This window comes from Chiloscyllium plagiosum, chromosome 2 (assembly GCF_004010195.1).
Source record: "Chiloscyllium plagiosum isolate BGI_BamShark_2017 chromosome 2, ASM401019v2, whole genome shotgun sequence".
NCBI classification, from domain to species: domain Eukaryota; kingdom Metazoa; phylum Chordata; class Chondrichthyes; order Orectolobiformes; family Hemiscylliidae; genus Chiloscyllium; species Chiloscyllium plagiosum.
The window spans coordinates 108,195,605-108,203,890 of NC_057711.1; positions in this window are offsets into that span (position 1 = coordinate 108,195,605).

Here is an 8,286-nt window from a genome sequence, read left to right on the forward strand (position 1 = left end):
TTTCCAGCAACACATTTTCAGCTCTGATCTCCAGCATCTGCAGTCCTCACTTTCTCCTTTTTCTTGTCCCAGTTGCTCAGGGGAGTACGTATGCTCTTAATCTTTACTTTTTGCAGATTCCAGCACAACACTAGCAGTTGACTGACTCCCTGTGTGCTTCCAATCTTTTCAGTTTTTGTTTCTTATAATTGATATTAATCATGAGCTAAAGTGACAGGTTATAAATCAGTTTTGCAGCTGTGGCTATGTTTAAGTGTGGCATCCAAATAGGGTGTCTTTTTTGCCAAAGTAAACATTACTTCCAAATCAGGATACACTTGCCTTTGCTTGCTCATGGTACTGTCAAGACTTAACTGATTGCAGGGCTCACTTATGAGTGGCTATTATTGCAGTAACAAGGTGTGCAACTAAACGCTATGTGATGTTTAAGCATTTTAAACAGATGCTGTTCTGTTTGATAAAGAGCTGTGGTTTCTCACATGACAACAAATGCATCTTTACAGGTTTCCAACAGCAACAACAAAGTTCTATCCTGTTGAGGCATGTGCTGCTACATAACATGTTGGGATCAGTGGTTCCTCGTGAAGAGAGCAGTGCGCACCATTAGCATCAGGCAGCGCACCGATTGTGTTCGACCAGCCCTTACTAGTTACAATCCTCAGGACGTGTCCACTGCAAGATGTGATTCTGCTATTGGAAATCGTTTATTAAATAATCCACACTGTGCTTGGAAATACGGAAGAAAATACAAAGGTTTTTAGTCAGCTTGCAGTGCGAAGCTCGCTGTTCTGAAGAGGAGTGATATCAGATTCAAAACGCTTTTCTCTCTCCAAATGCTTCCAGACTTGCTGAGTTTCTCTAGCATTCTCTCTGTTTGTTTCAGATTTCCAGCATCAGCAGTATTTTGCTTGTATTGGCAGTGTGATGTATTTGTGCAAAGTTAAAAAGACAACCATCACAATCTCTCTCCAATGGCTCACCACAGCAGATTGAGCGAAAATGAGGACTGCAGATGCTGGAGATCAGAGTTGAAAAGTGTGGTGCTGGAAAAGCACGCAGGTCAGGCAGCATCTGAGGAGCAGGAGAGTCGATGTTTCGAGCAAAAGTTCTTCTTCAGGAATGTGGGGGAGCGGGGAAGGGGGCTGAGAGGTAAATAGGAGGGTGGGTTGGGCAAGTTAGCAATTTTACTTCCCGTGATCAACAATGCCCTCCAGTGCATCTCCTCCAATGCCTGCACCTCTGCCCTCGAACCCCACCCCTCCAACTGCCACATGGATACAGACGTCCTGGTCCTCACCTTCCATCCCACTAATCTCTGGATACAGCACATTATCATCCACCATTTCCGCCACCTACCATCAGACGCCATTACCACAGATATATTTTCCTCCCCACCCCGATCTGCATTCTGCAGAGACCATTTCTTACCCTTGTTAGGACCACTTCCCCTAACACGCCACCCACCACTCCCAGCACCTTCCATTGCCATCACAAGAGGTGTAAAATCTGTACCCACACCTCCCCCCTCACCTCCATCCAAGGTCCCAAAGGATATTTCCACATCCAGCAGAGATTTTCCTGCACATTCAAACACTTCATCTACTGTGTCCGTTGCTGTTGATGTGGTCTCCTCTGCACTGGGAAGACAGGACGCCAACTCACAGAACATTTCAGACAACATCTCTGGAACACATGCACCAAGCAATAGCATCACCGTGTGGCCAACCACTTCATCTCCCCCTCCCATTCCACCAAGGACATGCAAGACCTGGGTCACCTCCACCACCAAATCTAATCCACCCAGCAACTGGAAGAAACATGCCTCATCTTCTGCATTGGGACCCTTCAACTGCACAGCATCAATGTCAACTTCACCAGTTTCCTAACCTCCTGACACCCCCACCTTAACCTAGATCCAACCCTCCCACTTAGCACTGCCTGCTTGAACTGACCTACTTGTCCATCTTCCTTCTCACATAACCGCTCCACACACTGCTCTGACCTATCACCATCAGCCTCCACCTCCATCTACATATCACCTACCGAGCTACCTTCTTCTCATTCCAAACCCCCACCCCACCCTCCAATTTATCTCACAGGCCCCTTCCCCCACCTCCAACATTCCTGATTGAAGAGCTTATGCCTGAAATGCCGACTCTGCTGCTCCTTAGAAGCTGCCAGACCAGCTGCACTTTTCCAGCATCGCACTTTTCGAGTCTCCACAGCAGACCAGCGCAGGAGGCCTCCAAGTGGTCTGACCACTGGCTGCCATCACACACCGCACTGGCCTAATGTTACCGCCACACTCCGTACTAGCCTGTCACCATGACACTCTGCACTGAGCTGTTACCGCCATGCTCCGCACTGGCTGGTTACCACCACACTCCGCACTGGTTTGATATCACCACACTCCGTACTGGCCTGTTACCACCATGCTCCAAACTGGCCTGTTCCCACTACGCTCCACACTGGCCTGTTACCACCACTTTCCACATTGGGCTGTTACCACCACGCTACATAGTGGCCTCTTACCACTACACTCCACACTGGCCTGATACCACCACACTCCACACTGGCCTGTTCCAACCAGGCTCCACACTGGCCTGTTCCCACTACGCTGCACACTGGCCTGTTCCCAAGTGGCCTCTTACCACTACACTCCACACTGGCCTGATACCACCACGCTCCACACTGGCCTGTTCCCACCAGGCTCCACACTGGTCTGTTACCATCACGCTCCACACTGGCCTGTTCCCACTACGCTGCACACTGGCCTGTTCCCACTACGCTCCACACTGGCCTGTTCCCACTACGCTGCACACTGGCCTGTTCCCACCATGCTCCACACTGGCCTGTTACCACCACACTCCGCACTGGCCTGTTACCATCACGCTCCACACTGGCCTGTTCCCTCCACGCTGCACACTGGCCTGTTACCACCACGCTCCACACTGGGCTATTACCACCATGCTCCACATTGGCCTGTTACGATCACGCTCCACACTGGGCTGTTACCACCACTTTCCACATTGGGCTGTTACCACAACGCTTCATAGTGGCCTCTTACCACTACACTCCACGCTGGCTTGTTACCACCACGTTCCATACTGGCCTGTTCCCTCCACACTCCACACTGGCCTGTTACCACCATGCTACATAGTGGCCTGTTCCCACTACGTTCCACACTGGCCTGTTATCACCACATTCCGCACTGGCCTGTTACCACTACGCTCCACACTGGCCTGTTCCCACTACGCTCCACACTGGCCTGTTCCCACTATGCTCCACACTAGTCTGTTCCCACCACGCTCCACAGTGGCCTGTTCCCACCATGCTCCAAACTGGCATGTTACGACCACAATCCGCACTGGCCTGTTACCATCACACTCCACACTGGTCTGTTACCATCACCCTCCACACTGGGCTGTTACCACCACGCTCCACACTGGCCTGTTCCCACTACGCTCCACACTGACCTGTTCCCACTACGCTCCTTACTGGCCTGTTCCCACCACTTTCCACATTGGGCTGTTACACCACGCTACATAGTGGCCTCTTACACTCCACTCCACACTGGCCTGTTACCACCACGTTCCACATTGGCCTGTTCCCACTATGCTCCACACTGGCCTGTTCCCACTACGCTCCACACTGACCTGTTCCCACCACTTTCCACACTGGCCTGTTACCACCATGCTCCACACTGGGCTATTACCATCAAGCTCTACACTGACCTGTTACCACCACACTCCACACTGGTCTGTTCCCACTACGCTCCTTACTGGCCTGTTCCCACCACTCTCCACATTGGGCTGTTACTCCACGCTACATAGTGGCCTCTTACACTCCACTCCACACTGGCCTGTTACCACCACGTTCCACGCTGGCATGTACCACCACACTCCACACTGGGCTGTTACCACTACGCTCCACACTGGCCTGTTCCGACCACGCACAACACTGGCCTGTTCCCATTACGCTCCGCTCTGGCCTGTTACCACCACACTCCGCACTAGCCTGTTACCACCACGCTCCACACTGGCCTGTTACCACTATGCTCCACACTGGCCTGTTATCACCACGTTCCACACTGGCCTGTTACTACCATGCACCACACTGGTCTGTTACCACCATGCTCCGCACTGGCCTGTTACCATCACGCTCCACACAGGCCTGTTACCATCACGCTCCACACTGGGCTGTTTCCACTACTCTCCACACTGGCCTGTTACCATCACGCTCCACACTGGCCTGTTCCCACCATGCTCCACACTGGCCTGTTCCCACTATGCTCCACACTGGCCTGTTACCATCACGCTCCACACTGGCCTGTTCCCACCACACTCCACACTGGCCTGTTACCACCACGCTCCACACTGGCCTGTTACCACTATGCTCCACACTGTTCTGTAACCACCACGCTCCACGCTGGCCTATTACCACTATGCTCCACATTGGGTTCTAACCACCATGCTCCACACCGGGCTTATACCACCACGATCCACCCTGGCCAGTTACCACCACGATCCACACTGGCCTGTTACCATTATGTTCCACACTGGCCTGTTACCACCATGCTCTGCACTGGCCTGTAACCACCACACTCCACACTGGCCGATTACCACCACGCTCCACATTGGGTTCTAACCACCATGCTCCACACCGGGCTTGTACCACCACGATCCACCCTGGCCAGTTACCACAACGCTCCACACTGAGCTGTTACCACCCCATTCCGCACTGGCTTGTTACCACCACACTCCACATTAGGCTGTTACCACCATACTCCACACTGGCTTGTTACCACCATACCCCACACTGGCCTGTTACCACCACACACACACTGGCCTTTTTCCATCACGTTCCACCCTGGCCTATTACCACTACGCTCCACACTGGCCTGTCACCACTACGCTCCACACTTGCCTGTTCCCATCATACTCCACGCTGGGCTGTTACCACCATACTCTGCCCTGGCCTGTTACCACTACACTCCGCACTGGCCTGTTACCACCACACTTCGCACTGGCCTGTTACCACCACACTCCACACCACGCTCGACGCTGGCCTGTTACCACCAAGCTCCACACTGGACTGTTACCATCACGCCACGTACTGAGCTGTTACCACCACACTCCGCACTGGCCTGTTACCATCACGCTCCACACTGGGCTGTTATCACCATGCTCCATACTGGCCTATTACCACCTCACTCCACACTGGCCTGTTATCACCACACTCCACACTGGCCTATTTCCACCATGCTCCACGCTGGCCTGTTACCACCACTCCATACTGGCCTGTTACCACCACGCTACACACTGGCCTGTTACCATCTCGCTCCGCATTGGCCTGTTACCATCACACTCCACACTGGCTGTTACCATTATGCTCTACACTGACCTGTTCCCACCACTTTCCACATTGGGCTGTTACACCACGCTACATAGTGGCCTCTTACACTCCACTCCACACTGGCCTGTTACCACCACGTTCCACACTGGGCTGTTTCCACTACTCTCCACACTGGCCTATTACCACTACACTCCACACTGGCCTGTTCCCACTACGCTCCACTCTGGCCTGTTACCACCACACTCCACACTGGCCTGTTGCCACCACTTTCCACACTGGGCTGTTTCCACTACTCTCCACACTGGCCTGTTCCCACTACGCTCCGCTCTGGCCTGTTACCACCACACTCCGCACTGGCCTGTTACCACCACGCTCCACACTGGCCTGTTATCACCACGTTCCACACTGGCCTGTTACTACCATGCACCACACTGGTCTGTTACCACCATGCTCCGCACTGGCCTGTTACCACAACACTCCCCACTGGCCTGTTACCATCACGCTACACACAGGCCTGTTCACACTATGCTCCACATTGGCCTGTTCCCACTTTGCTCCACACTGTCCTGTTCCCATCACGGTCCACACTGGCCTGTTACCACCACGTTCCACACTGAGCTGTTTCCACTACTCTCCACACTGGCCTATTACCACTACACTCCACACTGGCCTGTTCCCACTACGCTCCGCTCTGGCCTGTTACCACCACACTCCGCACTGGCCTGTTACCACCACTCCACACTGGCTTGTTACCACCACACTCCACATTAGGCTGTTACCACCACACTCCACATTAGGCTGTTGCCATCATACTCCACACTGGCCTGTTACCACCACACACACACTGGCCTGTTTCCACCACGTTCCACCCTGGCCTGTTATCACTACGCTCCACACTGGCCTGTCACCACTACGCTCCACACAGGCCTGTTCCCATCACGCTCCACACTGGCCTATTACCACCACACTCCGCACTGGCCTGTTACCACCACACTCCACACTGGCTTGTTACCACCATTCTCCGCACTGGCCTATTACAACCACACTCCGCACTGGCCTGTTACCACCACACTCCACACTGGCTTGTTACCACCATTCTCCGCACTGGCCTGTTACAACCACACTCCGCACTGGCCTGTTCCCACTACACTCCACATGGCTTGTTACCACCATTCTCCGCACTGGCCTATTACAACCACACTCCGCACTGGCCTGTTACCACCACACTCCACACTGGCTTGTTACCACCATTCTCCGCACTGGCCTGTTACAACCACACTCCGCACTGGCCTGTTACCACTACACTCCACACTGGCTTGTTACCTCAATTCTCCGCACTGGCCTGTTACAACCACACTCCGCACTGGCCTGTTACCACCACACTCCGCACTGGCCTGTTACCACCACACTCCACACTGGCCTGTCACCACTATGCTCCACACTTGCCTGTTCCCATCACGCTCCATGCTGGGCTGTTACCACCATGCTCCGCACTGGCCTGTTACCACCACACTTCGCACTGGCCTGTTACCACCACACTCCACACCACGCTCGACGTTGGCCTGTTACCACCAAGCTCCACACTGGACTGTTACCACCACGCCACGTACTGAGCTGTTACCACCACACTCCACACTGGCCTGTTACCATCACGCTCCACACTGGCCTGTTACCACCACACTCCACACTGGCCTGTTACCATCACGCTCCGCACTGGCCTGTTATCATCACGCTCCACACTGGGCTGTTACCACCATGCTCCATACTGGCCTATTACCACCTCACTCCACACTGGCCTGTTACCACCACACTCCACACTGGCCTATTACCACCACGCTCCACACTGGCCTGTTACCACCACTCCACACTGGCCTGTTACCACCACTCTACAGACTGGCCTGTTACCATCTCGCTCCGCATTGGCCTGTTACCATCACACTCCACACTGGGCTGTTACCATTATGCTCTACACTGACCTGTTACCACCACACTCCACACTGGCCTGTTCCCAACTACGCTCCTTACTGGCCAGTTCCCACCACTTTCCACATTGGGCTGTTACTCCACACTACATAGTGGCCTCTTACACTCCACTCCACACTGGCCTGTTACCACCACACTCCACACTGGCCTGTTCCGACCACGCTCCACACTGGCCTGTTCCCACTACGCTCCGCTCTGGCCTGTTACCACCACGCTCCACACTGGCCTGTTACCACCACGCTACATAGTGGCCTCTTACCACTACACTCCACACTGGCCTGTTATCACCACGTTCCACATTGGCCTGTTACTACCAGGCACCACACTGGTCTGTTACCACCATGCTCCGCACTGGCCTGTTACCATCACGCTCCACTCCACACTGGGCTGTTTCCACTACTCTCCACACTGGCCTGTTCCCACCACGCTCCAGACTGGCCTGTTCCCACTATGCTCCACATTGGCTTGTTCCCACTTTGCTCCACACTGTCCTGTTCCCATCATGCTCCACAATGGACTGTTCCCACCATACTCCACACTGGCCTGTTACCACCACGCTCCACACTGGCCTATTACCACTACGCTCCACATTGCGTTCTAACCACCATGCTCCACACCGGGCTTATACCACCACGATCCACCCTGGCCAGTTGCCATCACGCTCCACACTGGCCTGTTACCATTATGCTCCACACTGGCCTGTTACCACCATGCTCCGCACTGGCCTGTAACCACCATGCTTAACACTGGCCTATTACCACCACACTCCACATTGGGTTCTAAACACCATGCTCCACACCGGGCTTGTACCACCACAATCCACCCTGGCCAGTTACCACTACGCTCCACACTGAGCTGTTACCACCCCATTCCACACTGGCTTGTTACCACCACACTCCACATTAGGCTGTTACCACCATACTCCACACTGGTCTGTTACCACCACAC